The 12,784-nt window shown below is 40.4% G+C and overlaps 1 protein-coding gene and 1 long non-coding RNA gene across 3 annotated transcripts in view; one reads left to right on the top strand and one right to left on the bottom strand.

Annotated features, from left to right (window-relative positions):
• Positions 1–12,784, top strand: part of EFCAB7 (EF-hand calcium binding domain 7) — a 66,447-nt gene that overhangs the window by 41,365 nt on the left and 12,298 nt on the right. The gene's annotated exons all lie outside the window — the stretch shown is intronic.
• LOC139003430 (uncharacterized) overlaps positions 1–12,784 on the bottom strand; it is a 92,988-nt gene that overhangs the window by 36,056 nt on the left and 44,148 nt on the right. The window lies entirely within an intron of this gene.

Here is a 12,784-nt window from a genome sequence, read left to right on the forward strand (position 1 = left end):
TCTCATAAACCTGTTTTCTGAAAAGTTTTCTATACTTTTTTGTTTTTATTAATAACTAGAGGCCTGATGCATGAAATTTATGCAAGAGTAGGCCTTCCTTCCCCTGGCTGCCAGCTCTGGCACCCAGGACCTGAGCTTCCTTCTGGCTGCCAGCAGGTAACCGGGACCCTGGCTTCCCTTGCAGCTCCAGTTTTGTCCAGGAGGATGTCTGGTCTAATTAGCATATTGTGCTTTTATTATTATAGACTAGAGGCCCGTTGCACGAAGAGATTCGTGCAATAGGCCTTCCTTCCCCTGGCTGCCAGCACCGGTTTTCCTCCAGCACCCGGGATCCAGGCCTTTGGTCCGGCCACAGCGAGGCTTGGCTTCCTCGCTGTGGCCGCAGCGAGTCTTGGCTTCTCCCCTCTGGCTGCAGAGAGGCTTGGCTTCTCCGCTGCAGCTGCAACGGAGAAGCCAAGCCTCTTCAGTCTTCAGTCTTCTCTCCGTGCCTGTGTATGCAAATTAACTGCCATCTTTGTTGGGTTAATTTGCATAGTCACACTGATTGGCTGGTGGGTGTATCGGAGTGACACCAATTTGCATGTTTCTCTTTTATTAGTGTAGACTAGAGGCCCAGTGCACAAAAATTTGTGCACTCGGCGGGGGGAGGGGGAGTCCCTCAGCACGGCCTGTGCCCTCTCACAGTCTGGGACCCCTCAGGAGATAACGACCTGCTGGCTTAGGCCTGCTCCTGGGTGGCAGAGGGCAGGCCCAATCCCTAGGTGCAGCCCCTGGTTGGGCTCAGAGCAGGACTGATTGGGGAGTTGGGGCGGCACCCACTGTCATGCACAGAGCAGGGCGGATCAGGAGGTTGCGATGCCACCCTCAGTCACGCTCAGGGTGGGGCTGATTGGGGGTTGGGGCACTGCCCCCTGTCACACTCAAGGCAGGGTCGATGGGGAGGTTGCAGCGCCACCCCCTGTCACGCACAGAGCAGGGCCAATCAGGGGGGTTGGGGCTGCGTACCCTGTCATGCACAGAGCAGGGCCCATCAGGGGGTTGGGAAGCTCCCCCCTGTCATGCACAGAGCAGGGCAGATCAGGGGGTTGGGGCGCCACCACTGTCACACTCAGGGCAGGGCCGATGGGGAGGTTATGGCTCTACCCTGTCACACACAGAGCAGGGCCCGTTGGGCGGGGGGGGGGGGGGGGGAGGAGTTGGGGCGCCGCCCTCTATCACCCACAGATCAGGGCCGATCAGGGGGTTGGGGTGCAGCCACTGTCACACTCAGGGCAGGGCCGATGGGGAGGTTATGGCTCTACCCTGTCACACACAGAGCAGGGCCCGTTGGGCGGGGGGGGGAGTTGGGGTGCCGCCCTCTATCACCCACAGAGCAGGGCCGATCAGGGGGTTGGGGCGCAGCCACTGTCACACTCAGGGCAGGGCCGATGGAGAGGTTATGGCTCTACCCTGTCACATACAGAGCAGGGCCTGTGTGTGTGGGGGGGGGGGGGGGGCACCGCACCCTGTCACACACAGAGCAGGGCCGATCAGGGGGTTGGACGCCGCACCCTGTCACACACACAGCCGCAGGGCGATCAGGGGGTTTGGGCACTGCCCCCTGTCACGCTGATCCGGTGCCAGGAGGCCTCGCGGCTCCGCTGATCCCGGTGCTGGGAGGCATATTACCCTTTTACTATATAGGATAGAGGCCTGGGGGCCGGCTGGTTTGCCTTGAAGGGTGTCCTGGATCAGGGTGGGGGTCCCCACTGGGGTGCCTGGCCAGCCTGGATGAGGTGATGATGGCTGTTTGCAGCTGGTCACACACCCTTCAGGGTGGGGGTCCCCACTGGGGTGCCTGGCCAGTCTGGGTGAGGGGCTGAGGGCTGCTTTCAGGCTGGCGGTTGTTGACTGAAGCTCCCAACCGCTCCTTTTTTTTCTCTTTTTAAAATTTTATTCTGGGCCAGCTTTAGCTCTGGCTCTAGCTCTGAGGCTTCCGCTGCTGAAAGCAGGTATCTGGTTTGTTTGCATTCTATAATCGAAACAATGTATAACTCCAGCTCTGAGATCCCGGCTGGCTGAAAGCTGGTTTCTGGGGTTTTGTTTAGCTTCTATATTTGTTAGAATGTTTCAAACTGCCAGCTCAGAGGCCGGCAAGTCAGGCGGGGAACGTTGGAGTCTGCAGTCACTGAAGCAAGCAAGCCTCATGTTTGCTTCCAGCTGCCTGGCTGCCGGCCGCCATCTTGGCTGACAGTTAATTTGCATAAGGATATGCTGATTAGCCAATGGGAAGGGTAGCGGTCTTACGCTAATTACCATGTTTCTCTTTTATTAGTGTAGATAGGAGGTAAATAGTTACAGTCACTTTTATATCCTACTTTATTTTTATTTTTTTGGGGGGGTAGTATGGACATTTTAATGATGTTGATTCTACCAATCCAAGAACATGGTATGTTTTTCCATCTGTTTATGTCTTCCTCTATCTCTTTTTCAACATCCTGTAGTTTTCTGAGTAGAGGTCTTTTACCTCCTTAGTTAAGTTTATTCCTAGGTAGCTTAATTTTTTTGGTGCGATGATAAATGGGATTGTTTTTTTAGTCTCTCTTTCTGTAAGTTCACTATTGGTGTATCGAAATGCCATAGATTTCTTGGCGTTAATTTTGTATCCTGCTACATTGCGGAATTCTTTTATTAAGTCTAATAGTTATTTGATGGAGTCTTTAGGGTTTTTTATGTATAATATCATGTCATCTGCAAATAAGGACAGTTTTACTTCTTTTCCAATTTGGATGCCTTTTATTTCTTCTTCTTGTCTAATTGCAATGGCTAATACTTCCAGTACTATATCGAACAGGAGTGGTGAGAGTGGGCATCCCTGTCTTGTTCCTGTTCTTAGGGGAAATGGTGTTAGTTTTTGTCCATTGAGTATGATGTTGGCTGTGGGTTTGTCATATATGGCTTTTATTATGTTGAGTTATGATCCTTCTATTGCCACCTTGCTGAGAGTTTTTATCAAAAATGGGTGTTGGATTTTGTCAAATGCTTTTTCTGCATCAATTGATATGACTATGAGGTTTTTTTCTTTCAATTTGTTTATGTGATGTATCACGTTTATTGATTTTCGGATATTGTACCATCCTTGCATCCCTGGGATAAATCCTACTTGGTCATGGTGTATGATCTTTCTGATGTACTGCTGGATCCAATTTGCTAAGATTTTGTTGAGGATTTTGGCATCTATGTTCATGAGGGATATTGGCCTGTAATTCTCTTTCATTGTGTTGTCTTTACCTGGTTTTGGTATCAGGGTGATGCTGGCTTCATAGAATGAGATGGGAAGTGTTCCTTCCTCTTGGATTTTTTGTAGTAGTCTGAGGAGAATAGGTTTTAGTTGTTCCTTGAATATTTGGTAAAACTCCACTGTGAACACTACGGTGTCGGGTGAATTTCCCGCCAAAATATAAGATGGCGCGGGCAATTATTTAGGTTTCCCGCGCAAAATCAGAGTTAGTTTAAAATGCCTATATCTTTTGAAGTATGGGTTCGATTGAAATGAAATTTTCGGTTTCTTGTGTAAAAAATGAAAATTTATTCAATCACAGACATTTTTTTATCTATTCAGTACATAAATAATTCGATATATATAAACTAAATACGAAAAACCCAAAAAATACTTATTACCTAAAAATATACACATATTTTTAAAGTTTAAAATAAAATTTTCATAATAAATCAAAACAAATAGAAATTAATAGTTTTTTAGCGTATGATATTTTTCAAAACACGCCCCTTTATGTAGAGGTATATTGCAAAATTTGCACATGTAGCGTGTCTCACTGCGCAATTTATGAACGGAACATACGCGACACCTTCTCAAAATGTTTTTCTTTTTTCCACTTCCGACAGTTGCCTGTAACGTATGCTTTCTCATGTCCATCGATAGCCTGCATGGTGGATCAGATGTAGGTGGTTTAGCCCGCATTCCAGAAGTAGACGGTACTGGTTGAAGGTCTGGAACAATGTCCATGTCCTCTGGAATATCATCCGTCAACCAGTGGATAGCTGTTTGTTTCAAAAACATTTTAAAACCCATTTTTCTTTGCCTCACTGATTTGTAAACTGCATAAGAATTAAATAATGCGCAATTTATCATATACATTGCCAACCTTTTTGTCCATTTGACCGTCCTCCGCAATATCGAATAATATGAAAGGTATTGGTCGGCCCGGTCAACACCTTTCATATGTTTATTGTAGTCAATGAGTGCATTCGGTTTGACAATTTTCTTTTTTGATGTTCTGTCAATATTCTGACTTTCTTCCATCTCCGCAGAATGAATCGAAGAAATCAGGTATACAGGCTTTTTTGATTGCCACACTTGTAACAATATATCATTTTTCCTTATAAATTTTGTTTCACCTTTTTTCAAAGAAATTGTTTGAAAATCTTTAGGTATACCTCGATTTTTCCGGATTGTTCCACATATTCTGAATTTGTTTTTCATAAGTGCTTCACAATTTGCGACGCTATTATAATAATTGTCCATATATATATGGTACCACGAATCAGTGTATGGAGACACTACTGTTTGTATCGTTTCCAATAATCGCTTTCCTTCGCCGCAATAAATTTCCATGTTACAGATATATTCTGTATCACTTTCGCACAACAAACGAACCAATATTCCATATTTAACGATCTTGCCAGCATTATATACCCTAAAGAATAATCTTCCCCTCCAAGGTACGATCCCTTCATCTAGTGATAATTGCTGATGAGGTTTGTAAATATTTATAAATTTAGGCACAAAATAATCTAGTACTGGTCTCACTTTGCAAAGTCTATCTGATTCATTTATGATATCCGCATTATTATTGAAGTGCCAAGCTTTCCATATCTGTCGGAACCTGTCTCTTGTCATCGTTTTACCAAAATATGGCGTCTCCGTCCATGGCTCCGTGGTCCAATAGTCATCTCTTCTATCTTTGCGCACCTGTCCCATGAGAACAATTAACCCTAAAAACTTCTTCATCTCTTGAGGGGTTATATCTTTCCACTTTAGGCTTTTTTTTTGAAAGTTTGAAATTATTCCTATTTTGATTATAATACCTGTTTGACTCCTCTACAAGAAATTCAAAAAAATCATCTCCGATAAATAATTTCACGGCATCTTCTATATTATTTATAACAGCATCTGTGTTTAATCCTTGATGCCCTAAAAAATCTTCTAAGACCGGTGGATTATCAACATGCGACCATTCTTCTCTCCCGCCTTCTATATCTGACTCTGAGTCAGAGCTGGAGCTCGAAATTCTTCGTCGCCTCAATGTCCTGGGACGCACCATTACTTCATCATCACTAGAATCTTCATCACTTGTACTCGCATTTTCAAGATCGCTATCACAAGAATAATTGGACAACTTGTCTGCACAAAACTCATCATCACTATAGTCTGAATGCTGCGACATTCTAGGTTAAAGCAAATAAAAATAATACTAACTGAAAATAGCGGTACTCCAATAGATATCTGATATAAAAAAATAATTATTATGCGAACACTTTGCGGAACGATTTTATTTTATTTGGTTAAAAAATTCTATATGAATGTCTTTATCACAATATATTTAAATATTTAAACACGTAATAATATTCACAAAACTCAAAACTAAAGACGTCCGGACACAAGAAGTATTTCTCAATAACTATTCTCTTTGCATGGTGAGATATCCAGGGATATCGGTTATAAAATGAGAAAACAATACATTGGTACCCTAACGGTATTGTACTCGACCAGCGCCATAAAGTGTTCTCTACTTACAAGGGATTTTTATGATACCTATTACCCCAATGGGTATGAAACGGTTCGCATACGCAGGTAGGTATCTTTGTGAACGGCAAACAAACAAATATTTGGTAATACGCAGTTACAATCGGCCCGAGTTTACACGTTTCCCGCACTCCACCGCAAATCTATATGAACCGAGTTAAGACGGCTCCCGCGGAGTACACGCAATTCACGCGAGCCGACCTAACTCGTTTCCCGCAATCCAAGTGTGAAGCTGTCTGATCTTGGGCTTTTGTTTGCTGGAAGCTTTTTGATGACTGCTTCAATTTCTTCCATAGTTATTGGCCTGTTGAGATTTTTAGATTCTTCCTGATTGAGTTTTGGAATGTTGTATTTTTCTAGGAATATGTCCATTTCCTCTAGGTTGTCTAATTTGTTGGAGTAGAGTTGTCCATAGTATTGTTTAACAATCATTTGTATTTGTGGGATCTGATGTTATTTCGCCTCTATCATTTCTGATTTTGTTTATTTGGGTCCTCTCTCTTTGCTTCTAGGTGAGTTTGGCTAGAGGTTCATCAATCTTGTTTATCCTTTCAAAGAACCAGCTCTTGGTTTCATTCATTTTCTGTATTGTTTTTTTGGTCTCTATTTCATTGATTTCTGCTCTAATCTTTATTATCTCCTTCCTTCTGCTCACTCTGGGGTTTTCTTGTTGCTCTCTTTCTAATTCTTTGAGTTGTAGAGTTAGATGATTTACTATCATTTTTTCTTGTTTTTTCAGATAGGCCTGTAGAGCTATAAACTTCCCTCTCAGGATTGCTCTCATTGTGTCCCATAGGTTTTGGATTATTGTGTTTTCATTGTCATTAGTTTCCAGGATGTTTTTAATTTCTTCTTTGATCTCATTGGTAACCCAATAAATATTTAATAACATGCTATTCAGCTTCCAAGTGTTTGAGTATTTTGGGTTGTTTTTATTGTAGTTTATTTCTAATATTATGCCTTCTTGGTCTGAGAAGATGGTTGGTATGATTTCAGTCTTCTTGAATTTGTGGAGACTTTGTGACCCAATATGTGGTCTATTTTTGAATATGTCCCATGAGCCCTTGAGAAGAATGTATATTCCGTGGCTTTGGGGTGAAATGTTCTGAAGATGTCAACTAAGTCCATCTGATCTAGTGAGTCATTTAGGATTGCTGTTTCTTTGCTGATTGTTTGTCTAGAGGATTTATCCAGTGATGTCAGTGGTGTATTAAATTCCCCTACTATGATTGTATTGTTGTCGATCTCTCCTTTGATATCTTCCAGGAGTTTTTTTATGTATTTGGGTGCTCCTGCATTGGGTGCATATATGTTTATCAGGGTTATATCTTCTTGTTGTATTGATTCTTTTAGTATTATGAAGTGGCCTTCCTTATCTCTTGTTATGGCCTTCACTTTGAGGTCTATTTTGTCCGATATAAGTATTGCTACCCCAGCTTTTTTTTCATTTCCATTTGCCTGAAAGATATTTTTCCATCCCTTCACTTTCAGTCTGTGTGAGTCCCTTCTTCTGAGGTGGGTCTCTTGTAGACAGAAAATGTATGGGACATGTTTTTTTATCCATTCAGCCACTCGATGTCTTTTGTTTGGAGCATTTAGTCCATTTACGTTTAAAGTTATTATTGAAAGGTACTTGTTTGTAGCCATTTCTTTTTTTGTGTGGCTGTTTTCTTTCTGAGCTTTTTATTTCTTCTTTTTACACCAGTCCCTTTAGCATTTCTTGCATTGCTGGCTTGGTGGTGATAAACTCCCTTAGCCTTTTTTTGTCTGTGAAGCTTCTTATTTCCCCTTCAATTTTGAATGATAGCCTTGCTGGATAGAGTATTCTTGGATTCAGTCCTTTGCTTTGCATCACTTTGTAAATTATTGTCCATTCTTTTCTGGCCTGATGTGTTTCTGTTGAGAAATCATTTGATAATCTAATGGGCGATCCCTTGAATGTAACTTTCCATCTCTCTCTTGCAGCCTTTAAGATTCTCTCTTTGTCCTGAACATTTGCCATGGTAATTATGATGTGTCTTGGTGTGGGTCTTTTTGGGTTCACCTTGTTTGGGACTCTCTGTACTCGTGTGATTTTTTTCTTCCCCACTTCTGGGAAGTTTTCTGATATTATTTCTTCAAATAGGTTTTCTAACCCTTATTCCTCTTTCTGTTGTTCTGGCACCCTTATTATTCATATGTTGTTTCGTTTCATGTTGTCCCATAGCTCCCTTAGACTTTCCTCCTGTCTTTTAATTTTTTTCTCCAATTGCTGTTCAGTTTGGGTATGTTTTATTTCCCTGTCTTCTAATTCGCTAATTCGGTCCTCCGCTTCTCCTAGTCTACTGTTGAAACTTTCAGTGGTGTTTTTTATTGCGGCTATATCACTCTTCATTTCTTCTTGGTTCTTACATAATTTATTGATTTTTTTCATCTGTTTCTTCTTGCTTCTCGCATAAGTTGTTGATTTTGTCCTCCATCCAGTTTATACACTCTAGGACCCTTAATCTGAATTCTTTTTCTGTCATGTTGCATGCCTCTGTATCACTTAGCTGCTTTTCTGGCAAGTCCTCCTTTTCTTTTCTTTGGGGGTTTCTTTGTCTACCCATGTTTGATCATACCACCATATCTCAATGTTGAGTCATTCAGTGGCTGCTCCCTGGGTAGCAGTGGCTCCTCGGGCTGCAGTTGCTCCTCAGGTGGTTGTGGTAGCAGCTGCTCCTCAGTTGGTAGCACCTCCTCTGGTAGGTGCTGTTCACAGTTGTGGTGGCTCCTCTCGCTGGTGGGGGGAGGCTTCACACACAGCTGCTGTACCTCAGACAGAGGGTGTGGTGATCAGGCGGATGCTCTTCCTTGGATGGGGGCGGGCTACACAAGCAGCCTATATCCTACTTTAATCTAACATTCACTGAACCCCACATTTTAACCATGTTACAAAATCAAAATCTAATCTATGAATAATATTGCATCTGTTGTACATGTTTTCACTTAATAGAGAAATTATTTAAGAGTAGTTTAAAATATTTTATAGCATTTACTGATGTCATTGACCTTTGAAATCATGGGCAAAAAGAATTTTTGAGATAAAACTTTTTAAACTTAAAGTTTATTTATTTATTTACTATATAATATATTCACATCATTGGAAATTCAAAAGGTAAATATATATATACAGTGGAAAGTCAAAGGATGATGAGACGGCCACTCAGTAAGTGAAATAAAAAGGCAAAACAGAATTCATTGCTTACTGTAAGGGAGAGCTATGTCGTTAGTTGCGTTCTCTCCACACAGAGCAGAATTCTCATTTTATTATAGGATTTGGGGGAAGCATGGTTACTCAGGTGAGACTGTTGATTGTTTGGCACTGGGAAGTGTATTTATTGACATGAATCTGTCCCTGACTGCTTGACTTTCAAAAGTGAGGAGCTGACACCAGTTGGCTTACAAAACTGTGTTCATTGAGATGACCTGTTGCAGATCAGTTGAACAGGTTTAAACCAGTTCTGTTGACTATTCATTACCACGAAAACACAATAATTGTGTTTTGTTTTTTTCATATGTGTGTAGGAACTTTTTTTTATTCCAGCCTCCCCTTTTGATTTTCATCCAGCTAATGCTGTGGAAGAAGTTATCAAAAATTTCCCTAACCAGTGTTATTGATTTTTTTTAATTGTTTCATCTGTGGGGATCTGATTTACAGTTTGTGCATTTATTATGATTTCATCCTGCTTTTGTCTTTAAGTCATCTGTTGGGACAATACTATACAGAAGCATTTTAAGACACTGGACATTTAAACTCTGACACAAAAAAGTATAACTAGGAGTATTATAAGAAGGGACTGGAGGGCACTCCAGAATCATGACCCTAGATTTTCCAAGTTTGGCCAAGATAAGATCCAAGGACCTCCGGAGTCTTCTTGGTATAACATTTTATAGTTAGCTCTTTTTTAAAAGAAAAATATGTTTTTATTGATTTCAGAGAGAGGAAGGGAGAGGGAGAGAGAGATAGAAACATCAATGAGAGAGAAATATCTATCGGCTGCCTTCTGCACACTCCCTATTGGGCAAGTACCCTGATGGGGAATCCAACAGGAGACCTCCTGGTGCATGGTATTACACACTGGCAACCAACTGAGCCACACTCACCAGGCTATAGTTAGCTCTTCTAATGAATTGTAGATGGTTTTACTTGTAGTGTTAATCCAGGTACAACATGTACTATTAGCATTCGTACAGTCCCTCCCTGTTTGATCAAGAGAAAATCAAGTCTTTTTTTTATTATCTGTGACTGCTTGAGTTAAATAATTTAAGCTGGTTTGTTGTACCCATGGGACTTAGACTATATTAATTATTTTGTCATCCAACATGAAGGAAAAAATTTTTTATGACTACCTGGAGTGGTGTAACTACTATGAATAGGTTCACGATATTCTGGAATCTTTTTCCAGAAAAATTTTATTCTTTGGCAGCGTAAGGAAACATAACTCATTGAGGGTGTTGGAGAGTCATACTCTTGGGATGGCCTAGCTAATAGGTGTACACAAAAATTAATCTTGGTTCAGGGTTGGCATTAAATAGTCTGATTTCCATATTACCTGCACAAGAGATGTAATTATCCTTAATGGAACTGTAGGTGTATTGTTTCATGGTGTTGCAGTTTGTACTTCTCATAACTCAAACACATTTTCCTTAAAACCTAGATTTAGGCAGGTTATTATTACTAATAAGGAGAACATGATAGGTCCCAGTCAGACATGCACACTATTAAATCTGTAAAGAGTGCAACCTATGTTCCCATGGTCTTGAGCAGAAGCTGCTTACTTAATGATCATGTGCTTGTTCAAGAGTTCTAGGTTAATTCTATGTACTCTGCTTCTAGAGGGCCTATAGAGAACCTCCCTTTAGGATATTTAAAGGATGTACCTTTCCAGTTATTTTATGGCCCTTTTTATTTTTCTACAGGTTTGGGAATGATAAAGACAAAAATGTTTTTGTGTAAGGAGTAAACTCTTACATAATCGAAATTCATGAATTATTATTCCAGTTAAATGTGTCCTTCATCACAGAACCAATAATTTGAAATGTCCTAGGCAGTGATGATGATTGTGGCTTTTCAATAGGGAAATATTTTGACCCATTCTGAAAATAAATACACTGTTAAGTAGTAGTACATATTCATACAGCATAAAGGGAGAACCTACTATATAAAATCAGTTTGGAAATGCTCAGAGTCTTTTAGAGCATATGCTCAGTTCATGTACCACAGTTTTCCAGGCTATTTATATACTAGAGGCCCGGTGCATGAAATTCATGCACAGGTTGGTTCCCTAGACTTGGCCAGCCATTAGGGCCGATCGGGGCCTTCCTTCCCCCGACTGCCAACTGCTGGCCAGGGCCTTCCTTCATTCCGCGCCACCCCGTGATGGTCAGCACACGTCATAGCAAGCATTCGAACTCCTGGTCGGCTGAACTCCTGAGGGGACAATTTGCATATTAGCCTTTTATTATATAGCATAGATAAAACATGGACTAACCACATCCTTCATTATCCTAGGAAAGTTTCCTTAGTGTTTAATATTATAGGTTATTTATCTTTATTGGAATGAGCCATTTCATGAAGGATTTTATCTAGTGTCCAGATGGCCATTCTAGGGCCACATGTGTATTAAAATCTGATGGTACTCAGTGTTTCTTTTCAGAATTTTGCAGGCCACGTTTTGTGTATCTATGATTGGAATCCTTGAACTTCTCCATAGATTTGTTTTATATTGTTGCGTTGTTTTATATAAGGGCTTTAGTCAAAGTAATCTGTTTAGTATTTTCAGCAAAAGAACATCCAGTCTATAGAAAAATCATATAAAAGTTTATTGGAGCCAAATTTTGAAAAAATGCCCAGGAGCAAAATCTTAACAGATTGAGAAAATACTCTGGAGAATGGCAGTTTGCAGCTCATTTTATATATTAGAATAAAAGGAAAAGTAATAAGGAGGGTTACGTGAAATCCTTTGGTGATAGATTAAGGGTGCAGAAGAAAGCAAAGCCGGGAAATCTCTAGGATTGGATAAAAAGCAAAACAGAGACACATACATCTTTTACATTGGTGGGAGCAGGATAGTTAATCTTTAACATTTATAGTAGCTAGTGATGGAATTTAGGGAACAAGATAGCAAGGAAGAGTTTTGTGGATCATGCTCTGGTTCCTGTGGTTTTGTCTTTGAGAGGTCTAGAAAAGAAAATTACTCTGACATTTCAAAGGTATGCTATCCTAGGTGCATAAGAACAATGAACACATTGTTACAGTTTTTTTTCTTGTGATGAAAACTTCTAAGGTCTACTCTCTTAGCAACTTTCAAACACACAAAATAGTATTGTTAACTGTAGTCATCATGCTGTATATTACATCCCCAAGACATTTATTCTTTAACTGGAGGTTTATACTTTTTGACCACCTTCAACCCATTTTTTCATTCACCCTTCACCCGTCACCTCCAGCAACTACAAATCTGTTCTTTGTGTATCCATGAGGTTGTGTTTTTTTTAATATTTCACATATAAATGAGATCATGCTTTATTTGTCTTTTTCAGTCTGACTTATTTCTCTCAAATAATGCCCTCAAGTTCCATCAGTGTTATTGCAAATGGAACTATGTGTCATAATGGGTGTTTATTAGACTTATTGTGGTGATCATTTTTCAATATACACATATATAAAATCAGTATGTTGTATACCTGAAATTAATATCATGTTAATATAATGTTATATACTTATGTTATATTTTAATATAACATATTATATGTTATTAATATAATATTATATGTTAATAATATCTCAATTTAAAAATGCCCCCTCCCCAAAAAAAAAGAACAATGGACAGAGCTCACTTAAGGTAATGTAAGGGAGCTATAGGCCTAGAACAGGGGTGGGCAAACTTTTTGACTCGAGGGCCACAATGGGTTCTTAAACTGGACCGGAGGGCCGGAACAAAAGCATGGATGGAG

Source organism: Myotis yumanensis, unplaced genomic scaffold (assembly GCF_028538775.1).
Source record: "Myotis yumanensis isolate MYYU_CA2020_CCGP unplaced genomic scaffold, mMyoYum1.0.hap1 SCAF_2, whole genome shotgun sequence".
Taxonomy (NCBI): Eukaryota; Metazoa; Chordata; class Mammalia; order Chiroptera; family Vespertilionidae; genus Myotis; species Myotis yumanensis.